At 27.5% G+C, this 21,313-nt stretch overlaps 1 protein-coding gene across 3 annotated transcripts in view; it reads right to left on the reverse strand.

Moving 5' to 3' along the window:
• LOC129965809 (protein O-mannosyl-transferase Tmtc3-like) overlaps positions 1 to 19,738 on the reverse strand; it is an 87,505-nt gene extending 67,767 nt beyond the window's left edge. For all 3 annotated transcript variants that reach the window (XR_008784240.1, XM_056080027.1, XM_056080015.1), the window contains exon 1: positions 19,563 to 19,738. The gene's annotated coding sequence lies outside the window, so the exon portion shown is untranslated. The remainder of the gene's footprint in view (positions 1 to 19,562) is intronic.
• Between the last annotated feature and the right edge of the window lie 1,575 nt (positions 19,739 to 21,313).

Raw genomic sequence — 21,313 nt, forward strand, 5'->3', positions numbered from 1 at the left:
TACAAGATTTCGAACTTTTCCTCGCGATGATTAAAGTTTAAAACCGAGCCAGGCTGGCCAGCGCCGATTAAATCGGCTCCCACGAGTACCTAGGAAACAGGAAGACTTCCAGGAGTGCTTGGGAGGGAAATTCGTTCGATTCACTCGAGGAATTTCTGCCTGGTCCCGAAGGGGATTCTTGTCCTGAAAATCTAATTCTTCCTCCAGCAAGAAAAGAACGAACTGTTGCTGGAGCCTTCTCTTGGGAAACGCAGGCGGATGGAAGAGATATACAAAAGACGCGCTGCAGCGAAACACGGACAGCAATTACCAAACTGTATTTCTTCATTTTTTTCCCTAAGGAAAATGAATTCTCCTGTGTTTCCAGTCGAAACTTCAAAATGAAACAGTAGAAAATATAATTCCAGTGTTTTAAATAGGTCTATTTGAGATGATTCTTGTATAAAAATACGGAAAAGAGCATTCCATTTCCTATTAGCTTCATTCTTATATTAAATTTAAAAGACAAAAAATTAGCTTTTTATAAAATAAATTTTATTAAATTGCAATGTTTCAGTTTTATGAACTTTTCAAAATTGATTTTATTAACAATCTGCATCAATGTTTTTAACTGTTAAAATGGAATTCAAACCTATTGTATATAAACTAATAATAAAAACGAACGTGTGTGTGTGTGTGTGTGTGTGTGTGTGTGTGTGTGAGTTTTGGCCCTGTATAACGTAGACCATTTGACTTAGAGCCACTATTTTTTGTCAAAGATATATTATTGAAGGTGGGAATGTGAACCCCAGAGAGATTTGTTTTAAAATTTTAATTCATATTGTAATCAATTAAAAATGAAGTGAAATATTGACTTTTACTCTTTAGCTTTTACTATTATTACAGCATAAAAATAATTTTAGACCAGCTAAACATTTTAAAAAATTATCTTTTTAATGATACTGATTTAATAATCGAGCAAATTTTTCTAAATTGTACCACTTTTTGAAAAATATTTTTTTGATTATTTTTGAATAATAATTACATTGTTACCCTGAAATTCAAACCATTTTCATTGTTTCATCAAATATTTAATCATTTATTTTTGTTCCATAATTGAATGCCAAAGAAGAGGGGCACAATTTAATATCTGCTTTGCAAGACAAAAATACTACAAATACAAAAATAAAAAAAGGACAAATAAAACAGTGGGAGTGAAAAATGAAAATAAGACAAAAAATAAAAGTGATAAATTAAAAAGTAAAGTCTGTTGTTATAAAAATATCTCCATTAGAAAAGTTCATTTATACAATAAACAAAATTTAAGTTGGACAATTAAAATAACACAACTTTAATATCAGACGATTTGGCGGAATCATGAATATGAAGCAATAAAAAACGATTTACTTGAAATCATAATCAAATATAATTAATAAATATAGCAAAATTTAATTTTTTTTGTTTAACTTCTGTTAATATTAGAGCATAGAAATGATTTCATAAGATTTAAAAATTATATATATATTTAATGATACCGATTTAATTATCAAACAATTTTTTTAAATTAAATTTTATCAATTTTTGAAAAAAAAAATGTATTTTCTTGCCACTTTTTCAATAATAGTTAAAGTGTTGTCCTAACATTCCAATCGTTTTCGTTATTTCAACTAATGTTTAAAACTGTGATTCTCTTCCATTGTTGAAAACTAAGGAAGAAGGATTCTGTTTAATATATATAATGTTATTTAATATATATATATATATATATATATATATATATATATATATATATATATATATATATATATATATATATATATATATATATATAATGAAAAAAATACATGTAAGACTATTAAATTAGTACGGCTTTAATGGGTGGCAGTTTGACCGGATCAAGGATATGAAGTCATATTTAAGCAATTTAACTGAAATCATATATAATCAATATCCCCAGCGAACCAGTTGGTATCGAAAGGCAAAATCGTTCACTCATTTGATTTTGCTTACCTTACATTTACGATAAGAATACTTGAATCATACTTCTCATCTGCATTTTTTTAGTCATTCCGGTGAGATTTAATAATGTGATAAAAATGTTTTTTTTTTGACTAAATTTCCCCAAACAGAATTTTTACTTTCTTTATTATTAGCATGCTAATACCAAAAATTCAATGGCTGGTGCAATCTGTGCGTCAGGATAGACGAATTGAGTTCAGGATGTCATCATGCTATAATTTTTCCAAACAAAGATTTGAATTACTTTTTTCTTTCTTTCTTTCTTTCTTTATTTCTTTCATACCTTTTTCCCCGCTATCTTTTCTGATAAGACCATTACCCTTTTGTATATGAAACATAAGGATTTAAATTGCTATTTATTTTGGATAAAACATTACGGAATACTGAAAAGTTTTCGTAAAATAATAAAATAATAATCTGTATTTTAAGACAATAAAAAATTATTTAGGGTAAAATTAATCTTCAGAAAATTATTGATGAAATGCATTGAAAAACCCTCGCATTTCAGTCTAGTTTCTAATTAAATGGATAATTAAAGATCTTAATAATTAATCTATTGATTCTAAATATATCTGCGTTAAATTCGGTAGTTCTAAATCTAATGATATGATTTAGAGATCGTCATAACACAAACATTCACATTTGTTATTCTAAATGGCGAATCAATTTTCAGTATGATAGTGTAAACAACTTACAAGACATCATATAAGTAAATAAATAAATCGTCTGCAATGAAAAATAATGTAAATGATTTAACTAAATAAATAAATCCTAAATTCTTTTAATGAAACGCTGAATTAATTTTTAGTATGACAGTTAAACAACTTACATGGCATGATCGTTTGCAAATAAATCGTCTGCAATTAAAAATAATATATGTGACTTAATTAAACAAATAAATTCTAAATTCTTTTAATGAAACGTTCTCAGTAAGACAGCTTTCTTTTTTTTATTTTTTTATTTTTTGATAACTAATAAGACTGACTTGGGAAAAAGACATTTTGTTTAATCTTTCACAACTAAGTTCCAGTTTGAGACCTTTGATGTATAAACAAATAAACCTTGTTCTTAAAAAATAAAACAAATAATTCTATCAAAGAAAAAGTTAATTCCTTAAATTATATGAATTGCATCTCCTTGCATTACACCTTGACAAAAATATATCAGCTCACGGTATTGCAATAAAAGCCATGTTATGAAAAAATTATACATCAAAAAACCTTTGGTCTACTTGAAAAAGCTTTTGCATGTTATCCTAACATATTGCTGATAGAACATGCATTTCTTATTCTCATAAATAACTGGAAGAAATAGCAGATATATTAGATCCATACATATTCTGACTTATAGAATGTATTGCCGTATATATAAGAAGAATGAATATAAACATGATGATAGAAAGAAGTTATATTTCTGTAATCAGTTAAGCTATTTTCGAAAAAAATATATAGTTTCATTTCTTATGATAAATTTTTATAAGACAAAAAGTTTATCAATTAGCTATTTCAGTGATTCTCAACGAAATAGGATGCTCTAACATTTCTATATTTTCTTCCTCTTTGATCAATAATTCTTAATCAATGGGATATGGCCGTTTAGAATTAATGAAGAAAGAGAAAGATGAATTGAGAAATATTATTAAAAATAAAAACAAAGAAAATATTAGTATTAAAAAATAGGAACTACCATGAATAGAAAAATATCATAGATATTGTAAATAAGAGAAATACTATAGATTTGAAGAATTGCTGTCGACAAATTAAAATTTTAATCATGTTTTTGATATATTTCAATTTTTAAGTATTTTATTTTTAAAATTTCTATATATTTCTCTTTTTTAATCTTTAAACATTTTCTCTCGCATGATATTCTTTTTCAAATCATTTCTCTATGATATTGCTTACCACTGCTCACGATTTTTGATGATTGATTAAATGATGATTTTTTTTATGTATGATTGATAAAAAATTGTTGATAAACAAAAACAAAAAAATGATTTTTTTTAACTTTCCAAACGATATAAACAGGATACTACGAAAAATTTAATTGTTATTAAATTTATTTTCCACTTTATTGATTTTTATGAGTTCTATAAGTGAACTTTATAAATATTACAGACTCTTGCAATCGGAATTTTTATCAGATTTATAATAAGATGTAATCTGGAATCGAAATTAATATGGATAATATGGAAATATAATATGAAATCAAAATTAATCGAATGACCCTTAATTAAGAACAATATTAAAATTGTATTATCTTTGGTTATAGCTATTCAAAAATTTAGAACGAAATTCAAACGTGAACAAAAAGAATTTGAAATTCCACACAATTTTTTCTATATATCATGAGCACAATATATTATATATATATAAACAAAAAATTTGAAATCTTGCTAATATTTTATAACATGAACAAAAATTTGCAGAATTCTATCTTTACAAACATGAAAAATGTTTAAGAATTAAAAATGCGCAAGAATATAAAAAGATATGTTCATACAAAAACACTCCCCTTTAGAATTTAAATTGTAAATAAAGGTAACAATAAATTAGTTGATAAGTTTTGAAATTAAAAAATCAATTGGAAATGGAGAAATAAAAAAAATCAATAAAAATTTTTGAGAAAGATCCGCAATTTAAGTCTCAACGAATAAAAATATTTAAGGGCTATTTATTAATCAATATATCTTGAAATAAATAATTCCTGATCGACGAAGCAAACATTATAACGTTGCATAAAAATATGGAATAAAAATACAAAATTTTTAAATAAACTAATTATTGACATTTTAATATATATTTATATACCATCAATAAATTTCGCCATTCTTAAGTATAGCTAATCACTCAAAATGCTCTATCATTATTGCTCAAATATAATTTAAAATAATATATCTGTTTGTAATAAGATATATTTCATCAAAGTTGAATGGCAACATTTATCTTATTTCCATCTTCGGCGATTATTTCGATGTTATTAATGCTGGGTTTACACTCGGTAAGACCAGTGTAAAGACCTCGATGACCAGTAAGACAATGCATGCGCAGAAAGGGACTGATTTATTTTTGCCACATTTTCGTAAGATAGATTCAGTCATTCCATGCTTGGCTATAAATTGCCGTTTTGACGTCCCTGCATTTTTCTTTTTAACTGCGAATTGTATTAAAATGATGGATATGAACACAAAGAAATATAGTAAAATAAATAAAAAGGCCAACATACCTAAATTTGGAAAAGTATATAAATGGTAAATAAAATGGACACACACACACACACACACACACACACACACACACACACACACACACACACACACACACACACACACACACACACACACACACACACACAACATCGCATCAGAAAGAACAAAGAGCAAAAAATGTTGGAATCAGTCTATGATAAATGATAAATTTTTTTCACGCTAAAAAAGCCGCCAAACTCTACGAATGCATGCACAGTACGAAAAAAATACAGTACAGCGGCATTTTGCTGTCTCGTTGGGACAATCACTTGCCACTGACGCATTTCAGTGATTCTACGCATGCGCTGCCTCCCGGCCATCTTATAATTGGTCGAGTATAAACCCGACAAAACATTATGTCGGCCAATTTTAATGAAGTACATTTTATAAAAAGTGGGAAAGAAAAGTATATTTAATTTTAATTTTTAAAGAATTGTATATTTTTATTTTCAATTTATTTACATATTTATCTCTCAACTATCAGAAAAATCTTAGTTATAAAAATTAATGGTTTAGCTTTTAATAATTTATGAAAAATAAATCTTAATAGTTCATACAATTTAAATAGTTTAACTTTACTTTTAGTAACGAATGTATTTATAAAATTTTATGATATGATAATCTTAAATGGCTTGCCAGCGATGGAAGTTGGGATAACGCAGATATCCCAAATCACACATTGATTGATATTCTCTGAGGGGGGATGGGTGAAACGAGCAGGGGGGGCAGTCAACTTCTAGTTATAACTATAATACAAAATCTATAACATATCAACAATATATATCTTATTATGATATTTTATCATTAATTAAAATTAAGCAATTAACTCAAGGAGGACCTAATCAAAAAGCAACACAGTCTGTGGGCTCAGATTTAATAAAAGATTGATAACCATTATATAACCATAACCACAAGAATCAAATGAATCTAGAAGAAAAAGATCCAATCCATAAGTCAGCTTGCAAAAGCTTTTCCATGTTTTATGTTCTCGGAATGACTGAGTGCTCATGTTTTCCCACTCATAAATTACAGATGGAAGTAAAGATGTATGTCACTTACCTCTGATACAGATGTCAATTTAGGGAGGAATGTTTGAAAGATATATCTGCAAGAAAACGAATGAAAATATCGTAATTTTTGGAATAAGGATATGATTTGTTTTGTCTTAACATTGCAATTGTGACAAAGAAAAAAAAAATCGATAGTGTTTTTTAAGGCCATTAGTTCTGAACATTTGTTATTTGGGATAAATTTTTTGTAATAATTCCACTTCCATTACTCTTTTAGTATGGTAAACAACGTCAAAATATGCATAATCCATATTGCAAAAAAGTCATAAATTTGTAGAATTGAATAAAATTTTTAGTTTTTGCGAATTCTATGCAAGAAATCTAAATTAATTTAATTCAATCCAAATATTATTCTGTTTCGACCAAAATTTATCAAAAGTAATTTATTATACAAATTATGATACTATTGAAGAAAAATTGTGTAAACGATTTAATTTGTATAAATTTCTTTCTTCTGATATGAAATATTTTATTACAATATTAATAAAGTCATCAATTTTACTAAATAAGTAAATAAAGCAAGTAATTAATAAAAGGATTATATTTTTTGCGACTGAAAGCTTAAACAAGATTTAATTTTATTAAAACAATTCCAAATTCTGTCGAAGAAAAAGTGAACGATTAAATTTGAGCATACTAATTTCATATTTTATTTTATTTCGCATTTCTCTCTTCAAGATAAATTTAAATATATTATCTGCTGCTATGAATCTTTGACCTAAAAATGGCAACACATGTTTTTCATTTACGAAGATCGATTCAGATATAAGGAAAAATCTTCTAAACATAAAAAATTTAGGAATAAAAGACAGATATAAATGACAGGAAAAAATCGAAAAGATGTGAAAGAATTCAAATATTTTTCTTTGTAAGCAGTTAAATTTCAACAAAAACCAAGTGAAAAAAATTTATTATTTTAAAAATGACAAAAAATTCCTCTCTGTCTATATCGCCAATAGTTAAAGCAAGTGTAGTTACAACTCCTATCCATAGTTCATGCTGATTTCCGTCACGTATTTTCTGCTTCACAATTCTAGCAACAGAATTTTCACTTCGATAAGTAAATAAAAAAACAGAAAAATTGATTATAAAATTAGTTCAGACGGTATAAATATTATTCATCAGAATTTATATCCCACGGATGATTGGGTGCATTATTATAGCAGTAATTCATAAAGTATAAATCTCCATTTGGACAAAATTTATGAGACACGCTAATCACATTTCAAATCAATTAGTTTCCCAATTTTCTTGTATTGCTACAAGGGAAAAAGTTAGATGTAATGGTAATGATGAAAGACAAAAATATAAAACTAAATAGATCAAAACATATCTTAATTTTCAAAGACTTGAGAAGAGAGGGAAGAATTTTCTTGTTTTTCCTGCAAAAAAATTTTTAAAGAGATGTTTTCAGATATCTTGCATTTATAATTTAAGTGCATTTCTGTAATATAAAAGTTTCCTATACATAAAAAAAATGACAGCTACAAATAAGGAAAATGTGTATGTACTAGCAATCTACAGGATAGATCGCCTAACTAGAACAACTAAATTTGGCAGAGATATATTTTAGAGGTACTAATGTACAAATAATTTGCTCTTTATAATGATATCGATTTAGTTGTGCAATTTTTTTCTTAGCTTTGGGCAATTTTGAAAAAGGCTTTTTTATGCATAATTCTCAACTATTGATTTCGTTTTTGTGATGATATCCTAACAGTTTTGATTGCTTTATCTAATATATATTATCGTGTGATTTTCTTCAAATAAAAAAAGAAAGCTCCTATTTAATAGTTAGCTCTATAGTTCTCTTGATAAATATGATGTGAAACGAAAAACAATATTTCAGAAACTGATTGCCACCCATTTAAGTTTTCAAAGGAATTGTGATGCATGAGACTTGACACCATCATGTACATTCATGTATAAAATTAGAGGAACAAGTATAAAATTATTAAAATTATATGTCTTTAAAATTTCTCACAATTTGACGCTTAAATATACATTGTTGAGGGATCACAAATATCAGATTATGTGTAAGAGATTTGATTGAAATTAACTGCAAATAATAATTCTGAAAATCGACTATTTGAAATTTGTAAGAATTGATGCATTTATCTCGTTTCTGAGAGAATGGAGAATATAAGCATCATTTGAGATAGGAGTCCGTATTAGTTCTAATTAATGGCAATCGGAATAGGTTGCTTTCATGGAGGATTTTCAGAAGAAACTGGCCTGCATCTGTGTTTTATTTGGTAAAAAAGTCCCCAAGAAAATCTCTAGAAGTCAACAAGCTCTCAAGCTACAGTTTCTTACTATGGTACACATCAGTCTACCGATTGTTGAATAACGCTCATTTAGAGCAACATTGCAAGATTATAAAACCCATTGCAATTTTCATCACATTTGCATACCTTAGCCATGCGATGATTTAACTAACTAGAATTTTGGTTGTCTAATTTGAAATTCAAAAGAATTAATTTCGAAGGAAAAAATCGACTAGTTTGGAATTCAAAAGAATTGATATTTTTCTCTCGTTTAAGAGAGAATGGAGATTATAAACATCAGCTGAGGTAGAAGTCTATATTATCTCCAATATATGGCAATGGGAATAGACTGCTTTTATAGAGAAATTTTAGAAGAAATTGGTTTGCATTTGTGTTTTACTTGGAAAAAATCCAAGAAACTCTCTAGATGCCTATCAATTCTCAAGGTACAGTTTCAGTGAGTACAGTACCTTACTAAAGTACACATCAGTTTACAAACTGTTGAATAATTTAAAGCTTCATTGCAAAATGATAAAACCTACTGCGATTTTCGTCTAATTTGCTTACCTTAACCATGCGATACTTTAACCAATAGTTTTGGTTAGCAATATAAAAGACTACAAAGTAAATCATTATAAAAATCTATGAGTTCCTAGTTAAAGATTTAAATTAATAATAAAACAATTTTCGCTAAAAAGTCACAATTGCGATAATTATTTCGCAAGTTCAGAAATGTACAAATTTTTTTCAAGCTCCATTTAACTTTTAATATTTCGATTTTCCATGATACTTTAAAGATAATTCACACAAAAACAGAATTTCATCTTTGCACGTTAATGCCTCAATTACGAAGAGCTAATTCATTAGACAATGTAATCCACTTAATAACAGAAAATTCCATGGAACAATGCTGGAAGGACTTCAGTTCTCCGAGATAGCATAAATCACCTTCATCTCGTGAAACGTGCCAAACAGCCTTTTCAAAAACGACATGCTTTGAACATTATCATCTCTGGATGCTAGAACTGTAATTAGACCGAGTTATCTCTCTGCAAACTAACTGATCGAGCTCAGATAACGAGCTAAAGTTCTGGATGAAACAGAGCCGTCCATCCCCGCATGCGATTTGATGAATTACCCCTTCATAACTCCACCTTCACAGAGAGGGTTGAGGTGTGGTCGGCTTTCTAGGCGGACTGCAAAGGGTGGTCATTAAGGAAAAGTTGTCTGTCAGGGCAGGTTTGGCAGGTGCGTCCATTTAAATTAAATCAGCGAGATGGCAGCCCTTTCAACCGAGACGTCTCGCGAAGTTTGCGCTGATTTGAACTGGCTGATATATGTTTGATAAACGGCATTTAATCTTCAATTTTGTGTATCTTCAAAGCCTCTTCTGTCAAAAGTAAATTTAAATGAAGGTAAATTTTATAAAATGTAAATAGATGAGACTTTAATGAATTTTTATTATTCCATTTAAAAACTTCGTTATAAAAAAATTCATGACAAATTAATTTGTAAATCCCAATGTAAATAAATTCATTGTGGGCATGTATATATATCCCACATTTCCTCTTAAACAACTGAGCTGAATTCAAACATATTTTGAATCCTAATTATTAAGAAAAAGAGGGGGAAATACTGCCATCTTTTTAAAATGCTTAAGCTGAAAATATTTAATCAATCAGAAATTAATCGACATTCTGTGGGGTTTTTTCCCTCAGTAATTTCAGTGCGAATATTCTTAAAAGAAATGTTTTTATATCATCTTAAAATAATTAAATCCTTTTAATTATACCGATGTCATTTCCAGGTAATATTTTCTTTTATTTTGATTAACTTCTCAAAATTTAATAAATAATTTAAAAGGCGCAGACGATTTTGAAACAAGCATATTTATAAGCATTGCGTTGCTAGGCAACGAAGAGACTGGTTTTCATCTTACCCGAACTATTTTACCTATATTTTTTATATTTATATTTTATTTTAAAAAATATTTTCACCAGCATTTATAATTTGTTTTGAAAGGGTTCTGAAACTTGTTAATTGAAAACAAAAATGCAGACTATAGAAATATTTTGTGTATCATAATAATTTATATGATATAAGCTTTTGCATATAAAAAGGAATTATTTAAAAATGTCCGTTTATGGACGAGATGGGATATCGTCTAACGCTTTTAAATAGATTTTTCTTTTTAGCATACAATGCATAATTAAAATTTTGCTCACGACTATTAACATATTTAAATGAAATTTTTAATGAAGTTTTTAAGGTGGTTAATTCCACATTTTAATTAGTGAAAATTTCATCCCGAGTATCACTGGGTATTTCAACTGGTATAAAATCCAGAAAAAAATTTGAACTGAAAACTTATCTATCTACTTTATCAGCTTTAACAAAGATCGTAAAGTGTGAAAATATCATTAATGATATTTGGTACAAGTTTATTATGAAAAACATTTTTTCATAGAAATTTTCACATTTTTTTTAACGATTGAAACGTATTATCAGTAACACTTTCTTAAAACTATAGTTCCCATCATATTGTCTTAATACTATTAGCATTCCTTCTATTGAAGTTTATTTTTAATAACTTCTTTATCACTTCATCACTTACGATATTGTCTTTATTAAGTTTTGTAACACTTTGCAATACTTCACGCTCTGTATGTTTATCAATTCCTATATCTTTATTAATTAGGAGAAAATAAGATACTCTATACCTTCTGTAAAGAGCAGCTTAATAGGTCTATATAGAACTGTTTAATAGCAGTTTAAAAAAGGCACGAAAGCTAAAGTATAAATATAAATTATTTTTATATTTATACTTTTTATTATAGATAAGTATAAATTATTTTTTGAATAATAAGCAAATATCGATCAAAGGCATAGTTTTGCTTTAAATTTTGTTAAATAGAAAACTTCGTTAAATAAATTTATTGAAAGGAAGTTCTGCTGTATTTAATTCAGCTTACTCTATTACTGAAAATAAATATTATGATATCATTTTAAATGCGTTTACTTAATTTAGCATGCTTCAAGTTTCTACGGAAGAATTTTTGTATATAGTTTTTGATCACTTCCTCATGTACTAAAGTTTTGAAATTCTGTAAAGTCTTTCATTCTCAATGTCAATAGCATATTTTAATAATTTTACAATTAGAAGGAACATCACACATACAAGAAAATAGAAGATCAACAATCGAAAGAGAGATTTCACTAGACTACTCATTTTTCTCAACTCATCTACTAACTAATGATTCGTTCTTATTTGCACGCCTTTGTTTTTCGAATGTTCTAGAGCATATTGCGGAACTCGAACTCTAATGAAGATAAGATTTTTTAAAGTTCAATATATTTCATCCTTGTTGCCTAAATCAGCCAATTCGCGTCCAGTTTATCGTCAAGGACCGGGTTCTTTACAAGGCATTCATGCAGCATCCGTTAGAACTATATGGGAAAACTCTTTTTCTTACTCTGAAATTAACTGCATAGAGAAGCAATATTATAAATACGTAATCTTAAAATTGCGGGTGATATACTTGACATACATATGCTGTTTTGGTAAAAATATAAAGTTATAAATTACATTTCATTTTTCAATTATTATTTGCATGTACGTGCGAATAGATATACCGATAGACAAACCAAGCATTAATTTAATACAAAGTTTTATGCATACATAAAATTATGCTGATAAAAGTATATGCTTAGTTTCCTCTATATAACTAATACATTTAATTTTTCCTCTACTAACTAATACATTTAAAAAATCTTGTCTAATTACATTTTTGACTTATTGTATTCATGTGCAATCGAATAGATTATCAAACACAATTCGCTAAAAAATTTGCCAACAATTTAATAAAAATCTATAATTTTGCCACAATGTCCGCGTATCGCATTACTTTATTCTAGCACTTTGAATGCTTGAGTCCATAGGCGGAAGGATATAATTCCAAATTAAAAAATAAAAAACAACTTGGTAAATAAGATTATTTTAAAGATGTAAATTTTAAATTATTTATTGATAGAGATGAGATGTTCAAAGCTTTCTTTTGGCATTTTCGTTCATCTTTAACTAAGTTTTTAAAACTTCTTTTTCTAAAATCATGACTGTATATTTGGTTGACTTTTGTTGATTTGGTTGACTTGAAATTCGTTGAGTGTCAATTTGCATATCTTTTGATTCAAATTACAATAGAGAACCCATGGAACCCCAAATTTAGTTAAAGGGCATTCTATTTTGGATTACTATAATAATGTTTCAATCAGAAATATTTAGTTTAGACTGTCTCAAATTTCGACCGCATAAGCCTTCTAGATATCGTTCCACAAGTCTGATGCTCTGAAGGTTAACAATAATTCCTGTCACAAATATTTGAGATGCAAGTCCTTCTGGTCTTATGTATGTAATAAATTATAACGTACAGAGGACATGTTGCATGTGATTCTAAGCTTTATTTTTACTTTCGCATATATGAAGCATTCATGTTAACACGATATTTCAGAAATGCAACAGCTTACATAAATAAAATATTAGGTATAAGATCTTATTACCAATATTGTAGCAGTGTCTCAAATTTTGGTTTCAACCGATCAAAAAATGCCACACAAAAAGCATATTCTGTTTACTTTATTATATTAGAAAGCACAAAATGCTTAGGTGTGGAAAGGGAAAATAAAAATCTGAGTTCTTGTGGTATTAATGATCATGATTTTTTTTGCAAGGAAGAAGGGGAATTATACCTTTATTAGGGAGTATGTGAGATAGTTGAAAGCAGGCCACAACCAACGGTTTCTATGATTATTGCTTTTTATCGTAAGAACATGCAATATTTCCCAACATGTCTCTCATTACTAAGTTATACCTTTTAACTAAACACGCTACCCAACTAAAGTTTTTTTTGCAATTCTATTTATCCCTCTCATTTTCATATAATATGAGCTACTTTTCATGTATATATAATTGATTCTACATATACATTTGTTGCCTGCACGATATCTTCAACTTACAGACAATACACAGAACGACTGGTAAAATACTTTTATTAAAATGAATTTTCAAAAGGGACTAGATAATTAAATCGAAACAAAAACATTTTTGCAAACATGAAAAAAACGTGTTGAGTACACGAAAAATCATTTTTTGTTTCTTCACGACAGCGATAACAGCTTGTGTTGTGTTCAGCATTTCGTGATCAACAAGTCTGCAATTCCATGTAACCCTTTGTTCGATATGGAATAAATAGCAGATGTTTGAGTCTGAACCTGGTGGGTTGATAGAAAAATTCATAACAAACAGTTCAGCAGTTAGAACTTTGCAACGCAGATTTGGAAGTGATTGATTGAGGAGAGCTAAAAATGTGCTGTGTGAAAGATTATTCATTCTGGTGAGAATTATTTCGATTTGGAGTTTTCAACGGAAATGAGTTTCTGCTTGTATACGATTGCATTTTAATTTTGGCAAAAGAAACATGGTTTCCAAATATTTGAATAAAAAAGACGCAGGGAAATTAGAAGAGAAAAAATATCAACTGTCGCAAATAAAATAAAAAAAATTCTGTACAAATACAAAAATAAAATGCTACTCATAAAAGCAGAAAAATAAATAAAAGTAACAAAGGACGAATAGAAAAAGGGTGTGGCACGGTGCAAAGTTGACTTCCGGAAAAAAAAATTGAGTTTCATGATGACAATGAAATTTATTGTTATAAAATATACTTAAGAGTTTAAAAAAAGTACACTAATATTAGATAAAAATAGTTCGGAACTTAATTGGTATAGTTGAATTTTTTTAATTTTTAAAAAGTGTAAAAACAATTTGTTTTATTATAATCTTGGAAGTTGTGATGAAAAAATATTAGCATTTTGTTTAATTTTTAATCAATTAATAATACACACTTTTTTTTAAGAAGAAACGAATTAGAATATTGTTTTTATTAAATTCAAAAGTTTTTCCTACAGTATTTACATATGCATATGGAAGAATGCGAAAAAGAAAGACAACAATATTATAACAGCATTATATCACAACTAAACCTACAAGGAATTTTGGAATCTTAAAAATAATTTAAAAAGCCCTGAATTAAAATTCAGTAAGATTAGAAGAACACAAAATTTTTAAAAATACAAATAACTACAATCGTAGTTCAAAACGTGACAGAACATCTGCATTTAGATATCAAACGATAAAGTGAATTTTTTTTTCATCTGCGTAATTCAAAACGCGTATACTTATTTTTAACATTAAAATTCAAAGGAAAGAGAGTTGGCGAAGTGAATTCCAATTTCAAGAGTTCAACAAATAAAACAATTTTCAATAATAATTATTTGAAAATCAAAGAAAGAAGCAATCATCTTTTCATTTGAAAGTAAACAAAAGGATGAAATTACTTTTCAAGTAATTGTTATCATAATAATAAATAATATTCCATTATGCTTTATTTTTCTGCATTTCCTTTATAACTTAAGATTATTCTAAATATGAAAATAATTTTATTTGAATTTATTTTGAATTTTTATCGGGCACTTTTTTCTTTACTAGTTGTTATTTTGCAGATTTTCATAAATAAGATTAAGGAATACAAGAGAAATAACTAAAAAACTAAATCTCACATTTTTATCTCAATTTTAATAAATTAGAGAACCTGTCTGATATTTTATAAGTAAATAATCTTATTAAACTATAAAAATTAATTAAAAAATATGAATGATGCAAACGTATAGCATTTTATGAATTAATGCTGATGCTGACAGTCAAGATTACAATGCAAGATTGATCACAAATCATTTAATGAGTTAACTATTTTTATAATAATTATTATTAACCACAACCATTTTCAATAAAAAATTTCGAAAATCTGATAGATTCAAATTTTTCTAAAAATTCTTTTATTTTATTATTTAAAAACGTTTCTACAAAACATTTGCAGAGTAAAAAAAATTGGCAAGTGATTTTTTTGGAAAAAAAAATAATACGAAGCTCTTTAACAAAATAAGTGATGTGAAGTAAAAAAAATAATTAAAAAAAACTTCTGTTGTAAATTTTCTGGCAATCTCTACAGCTCTACCCTAGAAGCTAAGCTGTGTTTCTGAACAATTTAAAAACACTGAATGGTCACAGAAGCGCAAAACAAAGTTTAAAAATATTTTTTTTATTCTCATTTAACTAAATCACGAATTTTATAAAAGATATCTCATTCACTACAAAATTTATTTCAGAATTCAAGTCATTCAAAGTATTCTTAAAACTCATTTCAGTTTTGCTGATGAAATTGTCACTGGTTTTAACTAAAATGTGAATTTACTATTCATAAAAATGTTATTTACTATGAATTTACTATTATTTACCTATTTACTATTTACTTGTTTTAACCAAATGTGAGAAAGATTTTACAGTTATGGGATAAGAAACAGAATTTAGGAAATCCTTTAATCTTTTAAAAACTCAAATTGTACAAAAATTTAAAACAGTGTAAATAATAAAAATCGTAAGGTAGAGAAAAAAAATAACTTGTTAGTGAAATAAGTTCCAATATAAGATATAAAAAATTTAATCAGTGGTATTTTGGATAAATAAGATTTTTTTCTGATTGCACCAAGTAATTTTCACCGAATCTATACACTTTAACAATATGATATTTAACTTGTGACCATTAACTGCTAAACTATTGGCAGCTAACGTTTATTTGGAAAAAAAATTGGGAATTTTTTTTATCGTTGTTATTACCATTTGTGAGCAAAAATATTGATAACAAAAAATACAATCCGTTGATAAATAAATAAAATATAATTCTTCAGTATGCGTTCCTTTTTCTGTACTTCTGGACAAAAGACTGAAAGGCAGACATTTCAGACATCGATTATTAGCACCAATGATAATATGAATGATATGATTACATTTATTTTTATGCCTGAAATTCTGCAAAACGGATATATGATTAAAACTGATGCATAAAGCTACGTTTTGAAAACATTGAGATGGAAAGGTATGAAAAGCCTGCGGGAATGCTCTCAAAATAAGATGTTATTCCCCCCCCCCCCCATAAATTCGTGGACCTTGGGTAAGGCCGTAAAAGCCAATATGCGAAGATTTTTTTTCCACACATGAGAGGGTAATACATGGAGAGAAAAAAAAAAAGGTACTTGTGTATTAATCGCATGCTACTGTCGAATAATAGTTATGAAAGAGCCTTATAGAGTGTGACCTTTGGCGATTTTTTTGGCAATTAATCGCTGGTGTGTGGTTTATACACAAGTAACAGAAAAATACATATGTATTTTTGAAGCATTTTTTCTGACCGATTGAAAACAAAAATTGAAACAGAGCTACGATTGTAGTCACAAAATCAAATACAAGTTTCATTTAGTTAGGTCCCTTTTAGATGCTAAACATGAGTAACAATTTATCGATCTTTTTATGGTTTATAGTTACTAGTTCTTGAAGAGTTGGACAAATAAACTTTCTTAAAACTAAAACCTCCAGCCGGAGTGATCATTCTTAAACTTTCTCGCATAATCTCTTATTAAGACGTTGTCTCAGAGAATGTCAGCATGGCGTACAATAGTTACGAAATATTTATATCTGAAGTAAATTTAACATTTTTACTGATTCAATCGTGTCATCCGTGGCGAGTTTTTTAATGATTAATCCCTCGAATAATAGTAACCGAAAATCTAATTTGTACTTTAGATGTACTTTTCCAAATAAATGAAGCAAAAATTTGATCCAAAAGTTAACTTGTAGTCATAAAATCTTATGCCAAATTAAATATATTTAAGTCATTCAGTAATTAAGTTTACACGTTGGAAAAGTTCGGGACAGATAATCAACCCTTTATTGGATTTGGCTCAAAATTTGATAGGCGCCTCACTATATGTGTCTAATCTGTGTGCCATATTTTATCTATCTAGTTTTTTTCGTTTTGTAGTATCGTATGTATTTATATTCGAACAATAAACAACAATAGACTTCCTCTGAATGAAATTTGTTCAACGTTTCATAGAAATCTACAGATTTGGCCGTATGTAAAATTTTATCCGTCTAGTTCAAAGCGTTTTTTGAATTAACTTTGTTCCAGAGAGACAGACAGAGGGACATTTTCGAAAAATGTGCTTTTAGAACTCAGGGAGTTCAAATACGTGGAGATTCGTCGACATCTCGATTCGAACTTTTTGACGATTGCAATAATTTTTCTATGCTAAATCAGTAAAAAAAGTAATCTTATTTATTCTGTAAAACTACTTTCATTGCAAATGTGGTTTAATAAAGGAAAAAACAACCTTCAGTGAAAACAGATTGTCTCTAATATTGGACTCATGACATCCAAAAACTCCCATAGCAGTGATAGTTAAATCACACTGAAGTCTAAATCAAAAGTGTAAGATATTTCTACAAATATTTATTTCTTATTTAAGCACTAAGCGAATTCTTTGACCATTTTTAATTCTTTAAAACAACCTAGGTAATAAAATGAAATCTGCTGTTTTATTTGGAAACATTTGTTGATTACGTAACTATTGGCAATTAACAATTTGCTTTCATTTACAGTTTTCTAAATACTAATGAACAAAAAATTTCACTTGTTTTTGGAACCATAAATATAAAAAATTTAGTCATCACTTAACAAAGAAAATTATCACTCGGATTCTCTCAAACTATCCAAATCTTAAATTTTACATGCAATCTATTACTTTTTCAATTTCCAAAATTTATCAAAACTAAATATATTTATTACAAATATATTTTAATTCATGTGAAAAAAGAAATTAATGAACTTTTAATCTTTATATTACGACTAGACAAAATTCTAAAAGGCATGCAAATGAAACGCTTAAAAGATAAATCATATCCTTTTGTCAATCTATGTTTAAAAAAAGATATGCAAGTTTTTTTTTTTTCTATTTAACCTTTCGAAGAGAAGATTTTTTATTCTTTCTTAAGCCCTTGGAATCGTGCTTTTTTTTAAGGAATTTTTATATTATATTATATATATATATATATATATATATATATATATATATATGAATAGCATTTATAACGTACATACAGTGAAGATTTTAAAAAAATAAATATCTACCAATAATAAGGAGTATGGAGGTATGTGGCGTTGTATAGGACAGACTATTTGACCTAAAATTACCAAATTTGGCATAGATATTCCTTGATATTTCAAATCTGTACTGTGGAGATTTTTTGAAGTTAAAATTTAATTAATTAAAAATTAAGCGAGATTATGGGGTTCTTCAAAGATAATTTCTGAAAATATTATTACACAAAGTTGTGTTTTTTACATCGTTTTATAATTTAAAAAAAATTATCTTTTTAATGGTATAAATTTAGTTGCTGCGCAATTTTTTTTCTAAATGATAATTTTAAAAATACATTTCTTCCTTATTTTTAAAAATAGTTTTCATTACTTCAATGGAATTCAAAATATTTCCATTGTTTTATCAAATATTTAATCGCATGTTTTTCTTCTACTGTTGGAAGCTAAACAAAAAAAGACTATTTTTGTTATATATGCAATTCAACTGAGAAAGAAGAAAGTCACAAATGACAGCGCACAATTAGAAAATAGATTACTGCGCAATTACGCTTTTCATCCATGTCCATCATGTCATGAACATGACACCTTTAGAAAGGTTCATGTGCATGATAAACCAAACAGTTGTAAGGCTAATAAGATATTATGGATTTCTATTTACCACAAATGATACTTTATTGAAGGAGCCTTGAACTTAAATCTCTTATGACACACGCACAGAATATTTAATTGAAATTAAATATTAAAAATAATTCCACCAATCATCTGGTCTCTAAAGCCAGCAAATTATTAATAAATCTGCACATAGTAATAACAGTTAACTACCATTTAATTAAAAATTTAGTCTCTTTAAAGAAAAAATAAAAAGCAATAAAAATCATAAATAAGATGATATTTCACAATTAATGTATAAATTACATTCTCTTACACTCACCTTCAAAGTAGCAGAAATGATCCGTTTTTGATCAATATGCGCTTCAACTGAACTCAGGAGATAAGGAATGTACGCCGGTCGCTATAGTGTTTTCCGGGAATATATTGTTCGCTGACGGAAGAGCAGACCTGTCCACACACTGTGATGCAGCCTCTCTCCAATGAGATGAAACTTGAGCTGAGAACGGAGAGCTATATAAATCTCGAACTTATAGTATGATCATCTAATGTTTAAGCTGAGGACGATGAGGCGCCATCTATTGGGAATAAAAGGAGACAAAAGGTAATAGCGTGCGAAAAACTGATAATTTAATAAGATTTAAAATTTTTTTTTACATATTCGACTTTTTCAAAGTAAAAAAAAAAAAAAAATCATAAATAGTGTCTTAACAACTTATAACGATAAATTTGCAAAAATTCAATTAAATTTACTGACAAAAAAATTTTGAAATAACATCAAAAATGTTTTTTTTTCTTACAAACATTGAAGAAATTACGGTTTAATAAGACATGATATACAGTTAATATCCCATTAATTACAGGTAATAATTTCTAAAAAAACAAAGCACTCCATCAAGTAAAGCATAACGATATCCTCAAAAGTCATTCATGAGGACAATAAAATTGATATAAATATATATCATTATTTACCAAGTATTACCAAGACTTTGTTTTAGTTGGAAATTAGAAACGTTTATAAACATACTAGTCACCTTTGTTGACCAGCTTGTTCTGTCAGAACTTTTTAGGGTAATAAATGATTAAAACGTGATGGATTTTTAAAAATATCTCGATGCTATTTAATACAACTGAAAAACATTAATTTAACCTAATCAGTCATATAAATTACTGTGAGCAATGGCTTCACTAGGGTAGGAAAGTCAGAGAAAATGTCCTAGGCGATTTTACCAGGGGTTCCAAAATATTTGAAAACGTCAAGGGAATAAATTATTTAAATTTCGAAAAATTTTAATAATTTAAAAGTCTAAAAATAAGAGTCATAAATAAGAGTGTAAAAAGTATTTTTAGATTCTTATTCCACAGAATTAAAATAATTTTTCTTAGAAACGGAAACGAAGATTTTTTTCAATCATTTTAATATTTCTATTTATTTAATCATCCAAATGAATTCTCAAATTCAAATTACTATTTAAATTCTTTAAATCAAAATCGTTTCTGACATAGATAAGAGAGTCATGTACATCTGAAAAAAGGTTTTATATTATATAAGGTCATAGAAAATATGTTTCCTTTATATAAGCGAATCAAACAGGTAGTATTTGATAAAGTAGATTCAGTGTGAAATCGGATTTAGTATAAATAAGCATGGAATATTATATTTCTATTCATCAAACATTCACATCTATCAACAACATTTAAACAGGTACAATTCTGACTAAAAAGTGTATATGATATAAAATAAAAGCAGAAATGGAAATTCTGTTTCGATGGAGTTAATATCCAAAGAAAGATTTTTTTAAATCTTAATTTTAACATCAGTAAAAACACGGGATTAAAAGTTTTGTTTGGTGAATTTGAATTTCATTATAATATTAAAAACATTACTACGGACTGTTATGAAATTAAACAATTTAAAAAGAATGTATTAAAAACAAAAAAAAGTTATCCAGAGATGAAGTTGATTAAATTATTTTTAAAAGACAAGTTCTTAAGCTTTAAAGTAATGTAAAATACATTTTTGTGACATTACAATAGTTTTTGGGAAAATATGGTCATCAATTTCCATAGTTA

This window comes from Argiope bruennichi, chromosome 1 (genome assembly GCF_947563725.1).
Source record: "Argiope bruennichi chromosome 1, qqArgBrue1.1, whole genome shotgun sequence".
Lineage (NCBI taxonomy): Eukaryota > Metazoa > Arthropoda > Arachnida > Araneae > Araneidae > Argiope > Argiope bruennichi.